Source organism: Leptodactylus fuscus, chromosome 1, assembly GCF_031893055.1.
Source record: "Leptodactylus fuscus isolate aLepFus1 chromosome 1, aLepFus1.hap2, whole genome shotgun sequence".
NCBI classification, from domain to species: domain Eukaryota; kingdom Metazoa; phylum Chordata; class Amphibia; order Anura; family Leptodactylidae; genus Leptodactylus; species Leptodactylus fuscus.
In genome coordinates this window covers 266,512,194-266,534,540 of record NC_134265.1, presented here as the reverse complement: position 1 = coordinate 266,534,540, position 22,347 = coordinate 266,512,194, and the positions used below count along the sequence as shown (strand labels likewise).

Genomic DNA, 22,347 nt, shown 5'->3' with positions numbered 1-22,347 from the left:
TAAATAATCAATAGTGATCATGGCATCCAGAGTGTCAGGGGACAAGATTGCCATCCCCCAGACCCCCCGCGATAAGAATGCAGGATCCGAGTGGTTGCCTATGCAGCCTCATATGTGCATAGGGGAACCTATGTGCAATTTTCTGCATTCATTACACTCAATATTAAGGGGGTTCACTTACTCTTTGATATTGCTTTCCTATCCTTAGTATGTCCTTAGGGTGCATTCACACAGAGAATTTTGGCACGGATTCTGGCGCGGAATTCGCGTGGGAAAAAAAAGCCTCCCAATGACTTCAATGGGTTCCGTTTTCCGCATGGAACCAATTGAAATCAGTGGGAGGCCTTTTTACCCATTGACTTCAATGGGTTCCGTGTGGAAAACTGAAAAAATCGAAGTCAACTGGAGGCTTTATTTCCACGTGGATGCTGACACGAATTCCGCGCCAGAATTAGTGCACGGAAACTCCATGTGAATGCCCCCTTAGACCGGTGGGAGTCTGAATCCCAACTGTCAGCTGTTTTAAGGGGCAGTGGCACTGCGGCAAGAACAGCAGGCTAGTCACTGTATACCGTGCACAGTGCCATACATAGTGTAGCAGCTACTCCCAATACTGAAGATCAGTTCCATTCAATTGAATGAGATGCAAAATGGACATAATAAAAACTGGCATAGCATAATAAAAGCGCTAAAACAAAGCAGACTCTTACCCTAAAAGAGGTCATATCTAATGTACTCATTGATGTGAAGCATTATTATGCAGAGTAAAGACTCAGAGCTGGTCAATACAAGGCATAAAAATCAATGACTTTTTGGATGTGAAATGATTTTTCACTGTATTCTGCCATTGTGTAGGTTTGAACATTACAATTTGAACCCATTATTGCCAGAAGCCGGGTTACAGGAAAGTACTTTCCTAATGTTAAGTGCTTTTTCAGGTTGGTTAATTGTTGATAATAAAATGTTATTGAATCCCAGATATAACCATAAGTGTAAGCAGTGAAAATGAAATACAGCATAACAGCAACATACAAATGATGGAATCCAAAAATCCCACGCTTCACTTTATAATTAAATGGAAAAAAGGTCTGGCTATAGAAACTCAATTTAGTCAGTACAAAATGCATTTCATAGGCAGAACACTAATGTTGCTTTAGAGGCAGGAAATAGAACAAATATCTGAGATATATTTGTGTCAGCAGAGAAAGTCTCTTTCAGATAGGACATGATAAATTTATTTCACTTGAAATGTTTTCTGCTATCAGAAAAAGCGAGACTGACAGATACATAATAGGACATTGTGTGGAGAGTATTGCACAGTATTTGCAGAAGATTGTGTAGTGTGATTTCCTCCACCATAGAAAACCATGCAAACAATATAGAAAATAGCTGAAATTAAAATGGAGCAATTAGAGGGTCGGTCCTGCTAAGTAGTGATGGAAATACCTCATTGCTGCAAGTGTTCTCTACCGAGGACATGGATATATCAAAAAGACAGGAAACAGAAACTTACATTTATCTATCACTTCTTACTTGTACTCATGTTACTTATATATGTGCAGATTTTAAAAGCATTTTACAAGATTAGTTATATATACACACTGTATACCCTATACCAGTGACGGCGAACCTTTTAGAGACCGAGTGCCCTAACTACAACCTAAAACCCACCAATTTATCGTAAAGTGCCAAAACAGACAGGGTGTAATATAAATAATGAGAGACCCCCACACAGTACAATCTGCTCCACCGTGGCCCACACACAGCAAACTTTTCACCACATTGATCCCCACACAGTAGAATCTGTTCCACAATGGCCCACACACATTACAATACGAAGAGGCAGAAGATGCTCACGGGAGGTCACTTTGCAAACCCATTCAAGTGAATGGGTTTCAAAACTGACCACCAGGTTTCCGTCTACTGTCCAGTTTCTCTCGGCAGAAGACGGAAACACGAAAGCGGAGACCGGGCGCAGGTGTGAACCCACCCTAACCACTCTTTAATCGTATGGAGTTTCTGTTTTTTGGGTCTCCAAGCAGAACCAAAGAACAGAAATCTTTGTGGAAAATACAGTGACCATTTAAGCTACAACTTAATCTCTTTCACTAAAAAACATCTTTAACCAATGACTGCAGCATTGCTGAATGGCTGTCTAGCTACAAAGAAAGTCAGAACTCACCTTTTTTGTACTTGATGCTGCTGTGTATAAGAACAAGCCTAGTAGGAAGACTAATAAATGATTAGGAGACAACAATACAAGCAGCCAAATCATAGGTCTTATCTAAATTAGACTCTTAATTAATTTAATTTATCAATAATGACAATGTCTCAGGGCAGAGAATTCCATAATCTCATTTTCAGTATAAAACCCCTTTCTTTCTATGACAATGAAGAAACCTTCTTTCCTCTAATCATAGTAGATGCTTCATTATACAAGAAAATTGTATACACATAACACACACATATACACAGATGTAGCAGTGTTAAGCAGAACTTCTGCAATTGGTTAAACTGCTGCGCCATGTTAATTTATCACAAAAGACAAAAAAAAAATAAAAAATGGAATAGTCATAGTAATATGCTTTTCAATAACTTTTCATTTAATTATCTTCTATGATAAGATATCATGCTGCAGCAGTTTAACCAACTGTAGAAGTCAAACTATGGATTTATACAGATAGATAGATAGATAGATAGATAGATAGATAGATAGATAGATGGCATAACTAGGAATGGTGAGGCCCTGTGGCGAACCTTTGACATGGACACCCCCCCCCCAAAGAGGGGTACGTGGGTGTGCAGGCTGTATGTGAACAAGAGGGTGACAGGTGTGTATAAGCAGGAGGGGAAATGTTGGTGCAAGCAAGAGGGGGGAATGGGGGTGTAAGCTGTGTGTGAGCAAGAGGGTGATGTGGAGTGGGGCACTCTTACTCTCCCACAGCCTGCACCATCCATTCCTTCTATCTCACATACAGCCGACGCCCCACATCACCCTCTTTGCTCACACAAAGCCTATAAGCCCATGTACCCTCTTACTCACATACAGCCTGCACCGCCCATTCCCTGCTCTTGCTCATATAGGGGGGAATGGGGTTGCAGACCGTGAGCAAGAGGAGGTAATGGGGCTGCAGACTGTGAGCAAGGGGAGTACATGGGTGTGCAGGCTGTGTGTGAGAAAGGAAGGGAATGGAGGTGCAGACTTCCCTGCTCCATGTCATCAGACCAGAATGGTTTGCAAACCCCCATAGAGGTGCATCACAGAATGCTCTCAGATGAAACTTAGATGTCACTCTGAATGGCATCTTGGTGTATTTCACTGACTGTATTTCACGTCGGAAGCATGTGTGCAAGGGGTCTAAAACACTATGTGACTTCTTGTTCCTTATAAAACGGACATAGACCATAGATACAATGCTCTGGAGCACACCTTAATCACTTGTATGGGAGAGTTTTCTAAGCATGCTCTGTGACTGGTTGATTCTGTGTCTTATCTACATATGCATGATAACTATGACCATTGGTGTGCTGATACACCAGGTGGCTTCTGCAAAGAAAACACCTACAGAAAATAATTCAGCCTATTATGTAGCCTAGTGGACATTGCCAGAACTGCAGGATTTTTATAATTGTTTTTAATATAGATTATAACATGGAAAAAAATGAAAAACCTCGCCAAAAATTCCTTAAAATTATGCTCACCATAAAGCATAAATAAAAATAAGTAATTTTCTGCCAAAACATTGCCTTTAAGGTTTAAGGAAAGAAAGGAAGGAAAAGATGCTTTGTGAAAGGGAATAAAGGTGTTGGTAGATATTAATTGCTGACATGAGGTTACAATGACAATGAATACAACGACAATTAATTTTTAAGAATTATTGTGTTTTTACACAAAAAAGGATAAAAAAGTAGAAAAGAACATATATTTTCCATATGTATTCATGTAGAAAACTTGGGTGCTGCATGTTTTAAAGTACCGTATATACTCGAGTATAAGCCGAGTTTTTAAGCACAGTTTTTGTGCTGAAAAAGCCCCCCTCGACTTATACTGGAGTCAAGCAAAAAAAAATATTTTATTTTTATTTATTTATTTTTTTTAGGGGGGGGGGTCTATGACCAGCCGCAATAGTAATGTATAGAATCTCCCATAAAATAGTGAAAACAAAGAAAAGCTTTGAAAAAATATAATAAAAAATAAAAGAAATAAAAGTTCTAAATCACTCCTTTCCGTAAAATACATGTAAAAGTGGAAAATTACTGTGAGACACATACACATTAGGTATCCCTGTGTCTGAAAGTGCCCGGGCTACTGAATATAGGGTATCTTCAGTGCTCCTGTTCCGTCGGGAAAGGGTTAATAGGAGCACTGCAGATACCCTATATTCAGCCAGGCTGAATTCCAAGTGGGGGGGGGGGTGGGACAGTCCTCAGGGAAGGGGCAGACAGACAACCAAAACACCCCCTCCCTTTCCCCATCACCCAGCAACTACTGCACCCACAAACTCCGACTATTTTAATTTTTGAAATTTTCCAGTAGCTGCTGCATTTCCGCCCCTCGGCTTATACTCGAGTCAATAAGTTTTCCCAGTTTTTTTGTGTTAAAATTAGGGGCCTCAGCTTATATCCGGGTTGGCTTATACTCGAGTATATACGGTAATCATGTTATCAGTTATCTTTCAGTATTACAATTTCTAAGACATCCATCATGTACAGTCCTATGAAAAAGTTTGGGCACCCCTATTAATCTTAATCATTTTTAGTTCTAAATATTTTGGTGTTTATAACAGCCATTTCAGTTTGATATATCTAATAACTGATGGACACAGTAATATTTCAGGATTGAAATGAGGTTTATTGTACTAACAGAAAATGCGCAATATGCATTAAACCAAAATTTGACTGGTGCAAAAGTATGGGCACCTCAACAGAAAAGTGACATTAATATTTAGTAGATCCTCCTTTTGCAAAGATAACAGCCTCTAGTCGCTTCCTGTAGCTTTTAATCAGTTCCTGGATCCTGGATAAAGGTATTTTGGACAAACAATTCAAGTTCAGTTAAGTTAGATGGTCGCCGAGCATGGACAGCCCGCTTCAAATCATCCCACAGATGTTCAATGATATTCAGGTCTGGGGACTGGGATGGCCATTCCAGAACATTGTAATTGTTCCTCTGCATGAATGCCTGAGGATTTGGAGCGGTGTTTTGGATCATTGTCTTGCTGAAATATCCATCCCCGGCGTAACTTCAACTTCGTCACTGATTCTTGAACATTATTCTCAAGAATCTGCTGATACTGAGTGGAATCCATGCGACTCTCAACTTTAACAAGATTCCCGATGCTGGCATTAGCCACACAGCCCCAAAGCATGATGGAACCTCCACCAAATTTTACAGTGGGTAGCATGTGTTTTTCTTGGAATGCTGTTTCTTTTTGGACGCCATGCATAACGCCTTTTTTTATAACCAAACAACTCAATTTTTGTTTCCAAAATGAAGCTGCCTTGTCCAAATGTGCTTTTTCATACCTCAGGCAACTCTATTTGTGGCGTACGTGCAGAAACGGCTTCTTTCTCATCACTCTCCCATACAGCTTCTATTTGTGCAAAGTGCGCTGTATAGTTGACCGATGCACAGTGACACCATCTGCAGCAAGATGATGCTGCAGCTCTTTGGAGGTGGTCTGTGGATTGTCCTTGACTGTTCTCACCATTCTTCTTCTCTGCCTTTCTGATATTTTTCTTGGCCTGCCACTTCTGGGCTTAACAAGAACTGTCCCTGTGGTCTTCCATTTCCTTACTATGTTCCTCACAGTGGAAACTGACAGGTTAAATCTCTGATACAACGTTTTGTATCCTTCCCCTGAACAACTATGTTGAACAATCTTTGTTTTCAGATCATTTGAGAGTGGGCTGTCCATGTTCGGCGACCATCTAACTTAACTGAACTTGAATTGTTTTGTAGAAAGAAATGGTCCAAAATACCTTCATCCAGGATCCAGGAACTGATTAAAAGCTACAGGAAGCGACTAGAGGCTGTTATCTTTGCAAAAGGAGGATGTACTAAATATTAATGTCACTTTTCTGTTGAGGTGCCCATATTTTTGCACCGGTCAAATTTTGGTTTAATGCATATTGCGCATTTTCTGTTAGTACAATAAACCTCATTTCAATCCTGAAATATTACTGTGTCCATCAGTTATTAGATATATCAAACTGAAATGGCTGCTGCAAACACCAAAATATTTAGAACAAAAAATGATTAAGATTAATAGGGGTGCCCAAACTTTTTCATAGGACTGTATATTATTAGAGATGAGCGAACAGTGTTCTATCGAACTCATGTTCGATCGGATATTAGGCTGTTCGGCATGTTCGAATCGAATCGAACACCGCGTGGTAAAGTGCGCCATTACTCGATTCCCCTCCCACCTTCCCTGGCGCCTTTTTTGCTCCAATAACAGCGCAGGGTAGGTGGGACAGGAACTACGACACCGGTGACGTTGAGAAAAGTAGGCAAAACCCATTGGCTGCCGAAAACATGTGACCTCTAATTTAAAAGAACAGCGCCGCCCAGGTTCGCGTCATTCTGAGCTTGCAATTCACCGAGGACGGAGGTTTCCGTCCAGCTAGCTAGGGCTTAGATTCTGGGTAGGCAGGGACAGGCTAGGATAGGAAGGAGAAGACAACCAACAGCTCTTGTAAGAGCTAAATTCCAGGGAGAAGCTTGTCAGTGTAACGTGGCACTGACGGGCTCAATCGCCGCAACCCAGCTTTCCCAGGATCCTGAATGGAATACACTGTCAGTGTATTCCCGTATACCCGATATATACCCCCGATACCCGTTCCAACGGTGTGCCCCCCCACCTTCACCCCAGAAATACCCTGCAAGTCCCCTAGCAATAGAATTGGGGCTATATACACCCACTATTTTTGCTACTGCCATATAGTGCCATTGTCTCACTGGGAATTCAAAGAATATATTGGGCTTACATATAACTTCAATTCCAGGGAGAAGCTTGTCAGTGTAACGTGGCACTGACGGGCTCAATCGCCGCAACCCAGCTTTCACAGGATCCTGAATGGAACACACTGACAGTGTATTCCCGTATACCCCATATATACACCCCAAATCACCGTTCCAACGGTGTGCCCCCCCACCTTCACCTCAGAAATACCCTGCAAGTCCCCTAGCAATAGAATTGGGGCTATATACACCCACAATTTTTGCTACTGGTATATAGTGCCATTGTCTGACTGGGAATTCAAAGAATATATTGGGGTTACGTGCACCCACAATTTTTACTACTGGTATACAGTGCCAGTTTCTGACTGGGAATTCAAAGAATATATTGGGGTTACAAATACCCTCATTTCTTGCTACTGCCATATAGTGCCAGTTTCTGACTGGTAATTCAAAGAATATATTGGGGTTACGTGCACCCACAATTTTTACTACTGGTATACAGTGCCAGTTTCTGACTGGGAATTCAAAGAATATATTGGGGTTACAAATACCCTCATTTCTTGCTACTGCCATATAGTGCCAGTTTCTGACTGGTAATTCAAAGAATATATTGGGGTTACGTGCACCCACAATTTTTACTACTGGTATACAGTGCCATTGTCTGACTGGGAATTCAAAGAATATATTGGGGTTATAAATACCCTCATTTCTTGCTACTGCCATATAGTGCCAGTTTCTGACTGGGAATTCAAAGAATATATTGGGGTTACGTGCACCCACAATTTTTACTACTGGTATACAGTGCCATTGTCTGACTGGGAATTCAAAGAATATATTGGGGTTACAAATACCCTCATTTCTTGCTACTGCCATATAGTGCCAGTTTCTGACTGGTAATTCAAAGAATATATTGGGGTTACGTGCACCCACAATTTTTACTACTGGTATATAGTGCCATTGTCTGACTGGGAATTCAAAGAATATATTGGGGTTATAAATACCCTCATTTCTTGCTACTGCCATATAGTGCCAGTTTCTGACTGGGAATTCAAAGAATATATTGGGGTTACGTGCACCCACAATTTTTACTACTGGTATACAGTGCCATTGTCTGACTGGGAATTCAAAGAATATATTGGGGTTATAAATACCCTCATTTCTTGCTACTGGTATATAGTGCCATTGTCTGACTGGGAATTCAAAGAATATATTGGGGTTATAAATACCCTCATTTCTTGCTACTGCCATATAGTGCCAGTTTCTGACTGGGAATTCAAAGAATATATTGGGGTTACGTGCACCCACAATTTTTACTACTGGTATACAGTGCCATTGTCTGACTGGGAATTCAAAGAATATATTGGGGTTATAAATACCCTCATTTCTTGCTACTGGTATATAGTGCCATTGTCTGACTGGGAATTCAAAGAATATATTGGGGTTACGTGCACCCACAATTTTTACTACTGGTATACAGTGCCATTGTCTGACTGGGAATTCAAAGAATATATTGGGGTTACGTGCACCCACAATTTTTACTACTGGTATATAGTGCCATTGTCTGACTGGGAATTCAAAGAATATATTGGGGTTACGTGCACCCACAATTTTTGCTACTGGTATATAGTGCCAATTTCTAACTGGGAATTCAAAATGCGCAAGGCTCCCGGAAAGGGACGTGGACGAGGCCGTGGGCGAGGTCGGGGGAATGGTTCTGGGGAGCAAGGTAGCAGTGAAGCCACAGGGCGTCCCGTGCCTACTCCTGTGGGGCAGCAAGCATTGCGCCACTCCACAGTGCCAGGGTTGCTTGCCACATTAACTAAACTGCAGGGTACAAACCTTAGTAGGCCCGAGAACCAGGAACAGGTCTTGCAATGGCTGTCAGAGAACGCTTACAGCACATTGTCCAGCAGCCAGTCAGACTCTGCCTCCTCTCCTCCTATTACCCAACAGTCTTGTCCTCCTTCCTCCCAAAATTCCCAAGCTTCACAGAACAATAACCCCAACTGTCCCTGCTCCCCAGAGCTGTTCTCCGCTCCTTTCATTGTCCCTCAACCTGCCTCTCCACGTCACGATTCCACGAACCTAACAGAGGAGCATCTGTGTCCAGATGCTCAAACACTAGAGTCTCCTCCATCTCCGTTCGATTTGGTGGTGGATGACCAGCAACCCACCCTCATCGACGATGATGTGACGCAGTTGCCGTCAGGGCATCCAGTTGACCGGCGCATTGTGCGGGAGGAGGAGATGAGACAGGAGTTGGAAGAGGAAGTGGTGGATGATGAGGACACTGACCCGACCTGGACAGGGGGGATGTCAAGCGGGGAAAGTAGTGTGGATGTTGAGGCAAGTGCAGCACCAAAAAGGGTAGCTAGAGGCAGAGGTCAGCAGCTTAGGCGAAGCCAGGCCACACCCGGAATCTCCCAAGATGTTCCAGTTCGTACCCAGCCCCGAAAAACTCCCACCTCGAGGGCACGTTTCTCGAAGGTGTGGAGTTTTTTCAAGGAATGCGCCGAGGACAGATATAGTGTTGTCTGCACAATTTGCCTCTCGAAATTGATTAGGGGCTCTGAGAAGAGCAACCTGTCCACCACTTCAATGCGCCGTCATTTGGAATCCAAGCACTGGAATCAGTGGCAGGCAGCAACGGCAGGACAAAGGCCGCCTGCCGTTCACGCCACTGCCACTGCCTCTGCCACTGCCTCTGCCTCTGCCACTGCCACTGCTGACTGTGCTGGCGATGCACTCCAGAGGACGAGCCAGGACACCACTTCATCTGCCTCCGCCACTTTGTTGACTTCTCCCTCATCCTCCTCTGTTCCTGTCTTATCTCCTTCTCCTGCACCATCAAAGGCACCATCAGGCGCTTCTTTACAACAACCCACCATCTCTCAGACATTGGAGCGGCGGCAGAAATACACTGCTAACCACCCACACGCGCAAGCCTTGAACGCCAACATCACTAAACTGCTGGCCCAGGAGATGTTGGCGTTCCGGCTTGTTGAAACTCCCGCCTTCCTGGACCTGATGGCAACTGCGGCACCTCGCTATGCCGTCCCTAGCCGTCACTACTTCTCCCGGTGTGCCGTCCCCGCCTTGCACCAGCACGTGTCACTCAACATCAGGCGGGCCCTTAGTTCCGCGCTTTGCACAAAGGTCCACTTGACCACCGACGCGTGGACAAGTGCATGCGGACAGGGATGCTACATTTCACTGACGGCACACTGGGTGAATGTAGTTGAGGCTGGGACTGCTTCCCAAACTGGCCCGGTGTACCTCGTCTCCCCGCCTAACATTCCTGGCAGGGACACGAGAAGAACACCCCCCTCCTCCTCCTCCTCTACCGCCTCCTCCTCCGCCACCGCCTCCTCCTCCGCCACCGCCTCCTCCTCCGCTGTTAGATTGACCCCAGCTACGAGTTGGAAACGTTGCAGCACTGGCGTTGGTAGACGTCAGCAGGCTGTGCTGAAGCTGATCAGCTTGGGGGACAGACAGCACACTGCCTCCGAGGTGAGGGATGCCCTCCTCGATGAGACGGCAATATGGTTTGAGCCGCTGCACCTGGGCCCAGGCATGGTCGTTTGTGATAACGGCCGGAACCTGGTAGCAGCTCTGGAGCTTGCCGGACTCCAACATGTTCCATGCCTGGCCCACGTCTTCAACCTAGTGGTGCAACGTTTCCTAAAGAGCTACCCCAATGTTCCAGAGCTACTGGTGAAAGTGCGGCGCATGTGCGCCCACTTTCGCAAGTCGACAGTAGCCGCTGCTAGCTTAAAATCTCTCCAGCAACGCCTGCATGTGCCACAACACCGGCTTTTGTGCGACGTCCCCACACGCTGGAACTCAACGTTTCAGATGTTGAATAGAGTGGTTGAGCAGCAGAGACCTTTGATGGAATACCAGCTACAAAACCCTAGGGTGCCACAAAGTCAGCTGCCTCAGTTTCTCATCCATGAGTGGCCATGGATGAGAGACCTTTGTGACATCCTACGGGTGTTTGAGGAGTCCACAAGGAGGGTGAGCTCTGAGGATGCGATGGTGAGCCTTACAATCCCGCTCTTGTGTGTTCTGAGAGAATCCCTGATTGACATCAGGGATAACTCAGATCACACAGAGGAGTTAGGGATAGCATCCGATCCATCACAGCTGGAGAGTAGGTCCACACATCTGTCCGCTTCACTGCGTTTAATGGAGGAGGAGGAGGAGGAGGAGGAGGAAGAAGAGTTGTCCGATGATGTGATGGTGATACAGGAGGCTTCCGGGCAACTTCGAATCGTCCCATTGTTGCAGCGCGGATGGGTAGACATGGAGGATGAGGAGGAAATGGAGATTGAACTTTCCGGTGGGGCCAGAGGAGTCATGCCAACTAACACTGTGGCAGACATGGCTGAGTTCATGTTGGGGTGCTTTACAACCGACAAGCGTATTGTCAAAATCATGGAGGACAACCAGTACTGGATCTTTGCTATCCTTGACCCCCGGTATAAAAACAACATCTCGTCTTTTATTCCGGTAGAGGGGAGGGCCAATCGCATCAATGCTTGCCACAGGCAATTGGTGCAGAATATGATGGAGATGTTTCCAGCATGTGACGTTGGCGGCAGGGAGGGCAGTTCCTCCAGTAGGCAACCAAGTTCTCACCGGTCCACACAAACGAGGGGCACACTGTCTAAGGTCTGGGACACCTTGATGGCACCCCCTCGCCAAAGTGCCGCCACGGAGGGTCCTAGTGTCACCAGGCGTGAGAAGTATAGGCGCATGTTGCGGGAATACCTTTCCGACCACAGCCCTGTCCTCTCCGACCCCTCTGCGCCCTACACGTATTGGGTGTCGAAGTTGGACCTGTGGCTTGAACTTGCCCTATATGCCTTGGAGGTGCTGTCCTGTCCTGCCGCCAGCGTCCTATCTGAGAGGGTGTTCAGTGCAGCCGGTGGCATCATCACTGACAAGCGCACCCGTCTGTCAGCTGAGAGTGCCGACCGGCTCACTTTGATAAAAATGAACCACCACTGGATAGAGCCTTCATTTTTGGGCCCACCTGTGTAAAGCACCCCAACATGAAACTCCATGTCTGTACTCAACCTCTCCAATTCCTCCGCATCCTCATACTCATCCACCATAAGCGTTGCACAATTCTGCTAATACTAGGCTCCCTCCACCCTGATTTCCCCCAACTCTGCTGGTTAGAGGCTCCCTCCACCCTGCTTTCCCACAACTCTGCTGGTTAGAGGCTCCCTCCACCCTGATTTCCACCAACTCTGCTGGTTAGAGGCTCCCTCCACCATGAATTGGTCCAAACTGGGCTGTTTAGCAGCTCCCTCCACCATGAATTGGTCCAAACTGGGGTTTTTAGAGGCTCCCTCCACCATGAATTGGTCCAAACTGGGCTGTTTAGAGGCTCCCTCCACCATGAATTGGTCCAAACTGGGGTTTTTAGAGGCTCCCTCCACCATGAATTGGTCCAAACTGGGCTGGTTAGAGGCTCCCTCCACCATGAATTTGCCCAAACTGGCCTGTTTAGAGGCTCCCTCCACCATGAATTGGTCCAAACTGGGGTTTTTAGAGGCTCTCTCCACCATGAATTGGTCCAAACTGGGCTGTTTAGAGGCTCCCTCCATCATGAATTGGTCCAAACTGGGGTTTTTAGAGGCTCCCTCCACCATGAATTGGTCCAAACTGGGGGTTTTAGAGGCTCCCTCCACCATGAATTTGCCCAAACTGGGATGTTTAGAGGCTCCCTCCACCATGAATTTGCCCAAACTGGGCTGTTTAGAGGCTCCCTCCACCATGAATTGGTCCAAACTGGGGTTTTTAGAGGCTCCCTCCAACATGAATTGGTCCAAACTGGGGGTTTTTAGAGGCTCCCTCCACCATGAATTTGCCCAAACTGGGCTGTTTAGAGGCTCCCTCCACCATGAATTGGTCCAAACTGGGGTTTTTAGAGGCTCCCTCCACCATGAATTGGTCCAAACTGGGGTTTTTAGAGGCTCCCTCCACCATGAATTGGTCCAAACTGGGGTTTTTAGAGGCTCCCTCCACCATGAATTTGCCTAAACTGAGCTGTTTAGAGGCTCCCTCCACCATGAATTGGTCCAAACTGGGGTTTTTAGAGGCTCCCTCCACCATGAATTGGTCCAAACTGGGGGGTTTTAGAGGCTCCCTCCACCATGAATTTGCCCAAACTGGGCTGTTTAGAGGCTCCCTCCACCATGAATTGGTCCAAACTGGGGTTTTTAGAGGCTCCCTCCACCATGAATTGGTCCAAACTGGGCTGGTTAGAGGCTCCCTCCACCATGAATTTGCCCAAACTGGCCTGTTTAGAGGCTCCCTCCACCATGAATTTGCCCAAACTGGGCTGTTTAGAGGCTCCCTCCACCATGAATTTGCCCAAACTGAGCTGTTTAGAGGCTCCCTCCACCATGAATTGGTCCAAACTGGGGTTTTTAGAGGCTCCCTCCACCATGAATTGGTCCAAACTGGGGGTTTTTAGAGGCTCCCTCCACCATGAATTTGCCCAAACTGGGGTTTTTAGAGGCTCCCTCCACCATGAATTGGTCCAAACTGGGGTTTTTAGAGGCTCCCTCCACCATGAATTGGTCCAAACTGGGGGTTTTTAGAGGCTCCCTCCACCATGAATTGGTCCAAACTGGGGTTTTTAGAGGCTCCCTCCACCATGAATTGGTCCAAACTGGGCTGGTTAGAGGCTCCCTCCACCATGAATTTGCCCAAACTGGCCTGTTTAGAGGCTCCCTCCACCATGAATTTGCCCAAACTGGCCTGTTTAGAGGCTCCCTCCACCATGAATTGGTCCAAACTGGGGTTTTTAGAGGCTCTCTCCACCATGAATTGGTCCAAACTGGGCTGTTTAGAGGCTCCCTCCATCATGAATTGGTCCAAACTGGGGTTTTTAGAGGCTCCCTCCACCATGAATTTGCCCAAACTGGGCTGTTTAGAGGCTCCCTCCACCATGAATTGGTCCAAACTGGGGTTTTTAGAGGCTCCCTCCACCATGAATTGGTCCAAACTGGGCTGGTTAGAGGCTCCCTCCACCATGAATTTGCCCAAACTGGCCTGTTTAGAGGCTCCCTCCACCATGAATTTGCCCAAACTGGGCTGTTTAGAGGCTCCCTCCACCATGAATTGGTCCAAACTGGGGTTTTTAGAGGCTCCCTCCACCATGAATTGGTCCAAACTGGGCTGGTTAGAGGCTCCCTCCACCATGAATTTGCCCAAACTGGCCTGTTTAGAGGCTCCCTCCACCATGAATTTGCCCAAACTGGGCTGTTTAGAGGCTCCCTCCACCATGAATTTGCCCAAACTGAGCTGTTTAGAGGCTCCCTCCACCATGAATTGGTCCAAACTGGGGTTTTTAGAGGCTCCCTCCACCATGAATTGGTCCAAACTGGGGGTTTTTAGAGGCTCCCTCCACCATGAATTTGCCCAAACTGGGGTTTTTAGAGGCTCCCTCCACCATGAATTGGTCCAAACTGGGGTTTTTAGAGGCTCCCTCCACCATGAATTGGTCCAAACTGGGGGTTTTTAGAGGCTCCCTCCACCATGAATTGGTCCAAACTGGGGTTTTTAGAGGCTCCCTCCACCATGAATTGGTCCAAACTGGGCTGGTTAGAGGCTCCCTCCACCATGAATTTGCCCAAACTGGCCTGTTTAGAGGCTCCCTCCACCATGAATTTGCCCAAACTGGCCTGTTTAGAGGCTCCCTCCACCATGAATTGGTCCAAACTGGGGTTTTTAGAGGCTCTCTCCACCATGAATTGGTCCAAACTGGGCTGTTTAGAGGCTCCCTCCATCATGAATTGGTCCAAACTGGGGTTTTTAGAGGCTCCCTCCACCATGAATTGGTCCAAACTGGGCTGTTTAGAGGCTCCCTCCACCATGAATTGGTCCAAACTGGGGTTTTTAGAGGCTCCCTCCACCATGAATTGGTCCAAACTGGGGTTTTTAGAGGCTCCCTCCACCATGAATTGGTCCAAACTGGGGTTTTTAGAGGCTCCCTCCACCATGAATTTGCCCAAACTGGGCTGTTTAGAGGCTCCCTCCACCATGAATTTGCCCAAACTGGGCTGTTTAGAGGCTCCCTCCACCATGAATTGGTCCAAACTGGGGTTTTTAGAGGCTCCCTCCACCATGAATTGGTCCAAACTGGGGTTTTTTAGAGGCTCCCTCCACCATGAATTTGCCCAAACTGGGCTGTTTAGAGGCTCCCTCCACCATGAATTGGTCCAAACTGGGCTGTTTAGAGGCTCCCTCCACCATGAATTGGTCCAAACTGGGGTTTTTAGAGGCTCCATCCACCATGAATTGGTCCAAACTGGGGGTTTTTAGAGGCTCCCTCCACCATGAATTTGCCCAAACTGGGCTGTTTAGAGGCTCCCTCCACCATGAATTGGTCCAAACTGGGGTTTTTAGAGGCTCCCTCCACCATGAATTGGTCCAAACTGGGCTGTTTAGAGGCTTCCTCCACCATGAATTGGTCCAAACTGGGGTTTTTAGAGGCTCCCTCCACCATGAATTGGTCCAAACTGGGGTTTTTAGAGGCTCCCTCCACCATGAATTGGTCCAAACTGGGGTTTTTAGAGGCTCCCTCCACCATGAATTTGCCCAAACTGGGCTGTTTAGAGGCTCCCTCCACCATGAATTTGCCCAAACTGGGCTGTTTAGAGGCTCCCTCCACCATGAATTGGTCCAAACTGGGGTTTTTAGAGGCTCCCTCCACCATGAATTGGTCCAAACTGGGGGTTTTTAGAGGCTCCCTCCACCATGAATTTGCCCAAACTGGGCTGTTTAGAGGCTCCCTCCACCATGAATTGGTCCAAACTGGGCTGTTTAGAGGCTCCCTCCACCATGAATTGGTCCAAACTGGGGTTTTTAGAGGCTCCCTCCACCATGAATTGGTCCAAACTGGGGGTTTTTAGAGGCTCCCTCCACCATGAATTTGCCCAAACTGGGCTGTTTAGAGGCTCCCTCCACCATGAATTGGTCCAAACTGGGGTTTTTAGAGGCTCCCTCTACCATGAATTGGTCCAAACTGGGGGTTTTTAGAGGCTCCCTCCACCATGAATTTGCCCAAACTGGGCTGTTTAGAGGCTCCCTCCACCATGAATTTGCCCAAACTGGGCTGTTTAGAGGCTCCCTCCACCATGAATTGGTCCAAACTGGGGTTTTTAGAGGCTCCCTCCACCATGAATTGGTCCAAACTGGGGGTTTTTAGAGGCTCCCTCCACCATGAATTTGCCCAAACTGGGCTGTTTAGAGGCTCCCTCCACCATGAATTTGCCCAAACTGGGCTGTTTAGAGGCTCCCTCCACCATGAATTGGTCCAAACTGGGGTTTTTAGAGGCTCCCTCCACCATGAATTGGTCCAAACTGGGGGTTTTTAGAGGCTCCCTCCACCATGAATTGGTCCAAACTGGGCTGTTTAGAGGCTCCCTCCACCATGAATTGGTCCAAACTGGGGTTTTTAGAGGCTCCCTCCACCATGAATTGGTCCAAACTGGGGGTTTTTAGAGGCTCCCTCCACCATGAATTTGCCCAAACTGGGCTGTTTAGAGGCTCCCTCCACCATGAATTGGTCCAAACTGGGGTTTTTAGAGGCTCCCTCCACCATGAATTGGTCCAAACTGGGGGTTTTTAGAGGCTCCCTCCACCATGCATTTGCCCAAACTGGGCTGTTTAGAGGCTCCCTCCACCATGAATTGGTCCAAACTGGGGTTTTTAGAGGCTCCCTCCACCATGAAATGGTCCAAACTGGGGGTTTTTAGAGGCTCCCTCCACCATGAATTTGCCCAAACTGGGCTGTTTAGAGGCTCCCTCCACCATGAATTTGCCCAAACTGGGCTGTTTAGAGGCTCCCTCCACCATGAATTGGTCCAAACTGGGGTTTTTAGAGGCTCCCTCCACCATGAATTGGTCCAAACTGGGGGTTTTTAGAGGCTCCCTCCACCATGAATTTGCCCAAACTGGGCTGTTTAGAGGCTCCCTCCACCATGAATTTGCCCAAACTGGGCTGTTTAGAGGCTCCCTCCACCATGAATTGGTCCAAACTGGGGTTTTTAGAGGCTCCCTCCACCATGAATTGGTCCAAACTGGGGGTTTTTAGAGGCTCCCTCCACCATGAATTTGCCCAAACTGGGCTGTTTAGAGGCTCCCTCCACCATGAATTGGTCCAAACTGGGGTTTTTAGAGGCTCCCTCCACCATGAATTGGTCCAAACTGGGGGTTTTTAGAGGCTCCCTCCACCATGAATTTGCCCAAACTGGGCTGTTTAGAGGCTCCCTCCACCATGAATTGGTCCAAACTGGGGTTTTTAGAGGCTCCCTCCGCCATGAATTGGTCCAAACTGGGGTTTTTAGAGGCTCCCTCCACCATGAATTGGTCCAAACTGGGGTTTTTAGAGGCTCCCTCCACCATGAATTTGCCCAAACTGAGCTGTTTAGAGGCTCCCTCCACCATGAATTGGTCCAAACTGGGGGTTTTAGAGGCTCCCTCCACCATGAATTGGTCCAAACTGGGGGTTTTTAGAGGCTCCCTCCACCATGAATTTGCCCAAACTGGGCTGTTTAGAGGCTCCCTCCACCATGAATTGGTCCAAACTGGGGTTTTTAGAGGCTCCCTCCACCATGAATTGGTCCAAACTGGGGGTTTTTAGAGGCTCCCTCCACCATGAATTTGCCCAAACTGGGCTGTTTAGAGGCTCCCTCCATCATGAATTGGTCCAAACTGGGGTTTTTAGAGGCTCCCTCCACCATGAATTGGTCCAAACTGGGGTTTTTAGAGGCTCCCTCCACCATGAATTGGTCCAAACTGGGCTGTTTAGAGGCTCCCTCCACCATGAATTGGTCCAAACTGGGGTTTTTAGAGGCTCCCTCCACCATGAATTAGTCCAAACTGGGCTGTTTAGAGGCTCCCTCCACCATGAATTGGTCCAAACTGGGTTTTTTAGAGGCTCCCTCCACCATGAATTGGTCCAAACTGGGGTTTTTAGAGGCTCCCTCCACCATGAATTGGTCCAAACTGGGTTTTTTAGAGGCTCCCTCCACCATGAATTGGTCCAAACTGGGGTTTTTAGAGGCTCCCTCCACCATGAATTGGTCCAAACTGGGGTTTTTAGAGGCTCCCTCCACCATGAATTTGCCCAAACTCTGCTGGTTAGAGGCTCAATCCACCCTGATTTTCAAAACAAATGTTGGTGCCAACCTCAACTTACTACAAGGGCCAAATTCACTGCTGGTGACAAGCTCTCCTCACTGCAAGTGCCAAATACACATGTTTCAAGGTGTTTTCCTACTGTCAGAGAGGTGGTATTGAGTGTGTAAAGTGTGTAGTTGTTAGGCTGTGATGTTGGGGTAATAGAGGGTCTTTGGTGTGTTAGATGCCCCCAGACATGCTTCCCCTGCTGTCCCAGTGTCATTCCAGAGGTGTTGGCATCATTTCCTGGGTTGTCTTAGTGGACTTGGTGACCCTCCAGACACGGATTTGGGTTTCCCCCTTAACGAGTATCTGTTCCCCATAGACTATAATGGGGTTCGAAACCCGTTCGAACACACGAACATTGAGCGGCTGTTCGAATCGAATTTCGAACCTCGAACATTTTAGTGTTCGCTCATCTCTATATATTATATTTGCTTAGCTAAAAATTTGCCACTTTGTCATTTTTGCATTTGTTTTCTTACATGATGAAATCAAAATAGATTTACTGTTGAACTTCCCATAAGATCAACCCAGAATACATACAAAAGTGAAATAAAAAGCTTTTTTTAACTAAATTAAAGTATAGGTAATAATTCACTGTCTCACCGTTTCCCCCCATTCCTTATAAATAGAAGTATAGCATTAGCTATTAACTATACAGTCAATGCTATTAGCCTTGTTACAGGATTTCTGATTAGGACATCTTTGTATCACAAGTAACAGTACATAGAAATCTAGTTGCTGCAGACCTCATGAGATGTAACTTGTCTAGTTCTTACTTTAATCTAATAAATAGATCTACAACATGAAACTTCTTATTTGTCTGGATTAGAGAGAGCCTGTCAGCTCCTGCCAGGTTATTAAACTAGGCCTTGTAGGTGAATTAAGCACAAACCCAGTAATACCTGTGCTTTACAAATAGATGCCCGCAACGCTGCAAAATCTGTCTCTCATCCTTTAAGTAAATGAGGTGCCCAAAACACCAGGACAATGGATTCCTGGCCCAAGTACCATCTATCACTGTCTCCTGGCCCTGCCCTGCCCTGCTCCCCTTGTGCTGAGCACTACATTCATTGTAAGAGTAGAAGGTGGGGCTGGGCTGGAGGACATAGTGATAGATGAAGCCCAACTGGGAATCCACACCCCTGGTACTTTTAACACCTCATTTACAGTAATGCGAACACCATATTATAAAAGCACAGATATGACTGTGCTTGGGTTTATTTCATCTACAAGGCACTTTGCCTACTTTAAGAGCCATGTGGGAAAGGGTTGCCTTACAAATATTAATATGATCTGTTAGATCAGGGACATTTCCTAGGTTGAAATAATTATTAAAGATGTTTCTGTATCTAGATATTCTTCTTACGAACTTGTTATGGTTTCCCTTCTCTTAATTCACTCCCTGAATTAATGAATGTGTTGAATGCTGGTGCGATAAAGCCTATTTTAGTACATTGGCCTACAAAATAGAAAGATTCATTTCATAATGTTTGTACAATAGGATACAGGCACTTCAGTTGAACTACTGATCATGTGTGACCACCTTCACTGGACACATTAGGTGGACATTCTTAGGAGGAATCAAAAGAACACCAAGGTGTGCCAAAACAAGTGTGTAATAGAATTATCTAGATATTTTGTTGCAGATTTTGCTGCATTTTTTGGGGACTTTGGTTCAAAAAATGGAGCAAAATCTGTAACAAAAAAGTTGTGCTTCCGCAATGTGGAGCTGTAGCCTAAAATAGTATTTACTTGTAGGTCAACCTCTTTAAAGCAGTTCTAAAAAGAATAGTACATTAAACTTCCTCAAAGTTTAGGATAACTGATATGAACTTATAGAAAACGATTGACTTCTAGATGCTTAGTAGTCTATAAAGGCAGTAATTGTTCTTTCCTAACTTTGTTCCAATTTGTTATAAAAAATTAAAAGAAAATACCTTTTATGCAGTTATTGATGTCCAATAAGAGAACATCGGAGATGTTAAAGGGAAAACGGTCATGAATTTCCAAATATGCCTTGCATATCGTGGACTGCTGCTCCATTGTAGAGAAACTAAATTTCACTATTTTTGCAAATAAAGGGAAAAGGCTTCTCTCACTGCCGCAGATTTCAGTCTCCGACTGTCTGGTGAATTGTAAGATGTGCCTTTGCTGTACATCTTTTCTATTTTACATCAGTTTTAGTAAGGCAAGTCAGCTAATCTATCAGGCTTGTGTGCACAGGTTACAATCTAACCGTTAGATGATATAACTGGTCAAGGATTAGGAATTTTACAGCTTTTCAATGCTCTGCAGTAAAGTGAAAAAGTGATTTCCTCTGGGAGGTTTATGTGTCACTTTTTTTCTATAAATCTTGATTTGGAAGCTTACTGAATGAAATCAGTATCTACAGGTCCTGGTGTCTAACTGTGATTCATATTACTAAAGACATACAGTACCTAAATATTCGATACAGATTTACATCTGGAGCTATATGCCTCAATTTGCCCAATTAAGTGGTATAAATACTATAGGGATTAAATACAGATTGAGTCTGTATTTACTTCCATAACCATGTATACATTTGGCCACATGATGTAATTTTTTTGCTTGGCATCACTTAGGCTAAGACATAACATGAGTAAAAGAGTGACAGAGTAACACAGTGAGTTTTGGTTGCGTGAAGAGAGTTGCTGCCAAAGTCGTCATGTGGCCCTAGCCTGAATGAACACAATAATCATGCTCAAAGTTGTACATCTTGGCCAACATCATCAGGAAGGGATTGTCCAACTCCTTTTTATTGTCCTTTCATAACCTATCCTGCAAATCAGGATCAGTTGTATGCCACCTGTGACCCCTGCTGATCTGTTGCAGTGCTCTTTGGAGCACCGTGACCTCTTCACTATTTACATTGCATACCATCTATGAATGGAATGAGACTGCAGTCACACTGCATGGATGTCATGAAACAGAGGCAATGCAATGTAAACAGTGAGACATTCACAGCCGATCAGCAGGTATCCTGGGTTCAGGACCCCTACTGATCTCTTATGGATGACCTATTCTAAGACTAGGCCTCAAGTCAGTGTATTGTCAGTGATTGTGTGCCAAAACCAGGTTGGGGTCGAAAACACTAAACAGTTGCAAATGTTTTCATTATACTTTACCTCTGTGCAGTCTCCACTCTTGGCTTTGGCTCACAATCACTGACCAAATCAGTAATGTGCCAATAAAGTCTAAGTCATGAATAAAAAGAATTTGGACAATTCCCTTGACTTTGCTTCTACACAGGCCCTGAATGGCCAAAGGCATTGATAGAGACAGCTATCTTTGTATGTGCTGTCATAGAGGGGAGGCTATCAATCACTGATAGTAAAACCTCCTTGACTTCTCAACAGAAAGCAGAGATTTCAATTGAAAAATGTCAAGTTATACAGTACTAAATCTTTTCCCACAAACCTATAAATCATTCTGCACCGTTCCCTCTGCTGCCTGCAGATCAGTTAGCATTTTCACATGACAGATTTGAGGACATTGGAAAGCCCGCTTCTGTCGCCAATGACTGAAGAGGGCCACTCTCACTCAGCCACCTTGTTATGGGTGTCCCTTTCAAGACTCATTTCCATAAGTCAATCTTCAGGCGTTGGTGAGCCCTGAATGACAATACAGCTTGCCTATAGGGGTCCATGGAACAAGCAGCAGCACTGTAGAATGGTTGTTACTATGATTGTTGGCCCACCCACATTATGCAATATGGGGAAATAGATCGGTAACAAGGGTTCCTACAATCATTGGCCCATGTGCACAATGTGGACAATTGTGATGGGGGAAAAACATATTTCATAGAAATGTCTCACAGCTAGCACTCATAGCAAACATGTCCAATATTTGTCTCTATTGTTGTCTTCCCAGTTTCTTTGCTATTTTTTCTGTCTAAAAGAATAATTCTAATAATAGAATGATACTGTGAACAGCCTATATTATTATTTTTTTATGTGTGTATATTTTGGTTTTGCTGCTATTGTAGTTATTCTGAAAAAAAAAAATAAAAAAAAAAATGAAGCGCTTTTATTTTTACTCCTATGAATATTTCTTTGCACATGCTTCATATTCCCACTGAAGTCATGTAATGTAATGAATAGTAGCACCACCGAAACATTGCTCTTGAAGAGCGGACAGAAGAATACATCAAG

At 45.5% G+C, this 22,347-nt stretch overlaps 1 protein-coding gene across 5 annotated transcripts in view; it reads left to right on the top strand.

Annotated features, from left to right (window-relative positions):
• Positions 1-22,347, top strand: part of TRPC3 (transient receptor potential cation channel subfamily C member 3) — a 356,160-nt gene that overhangs the window by 160,218 nt on the left and 173,595 nt on the right. The window lies entirely within an intron of this gene.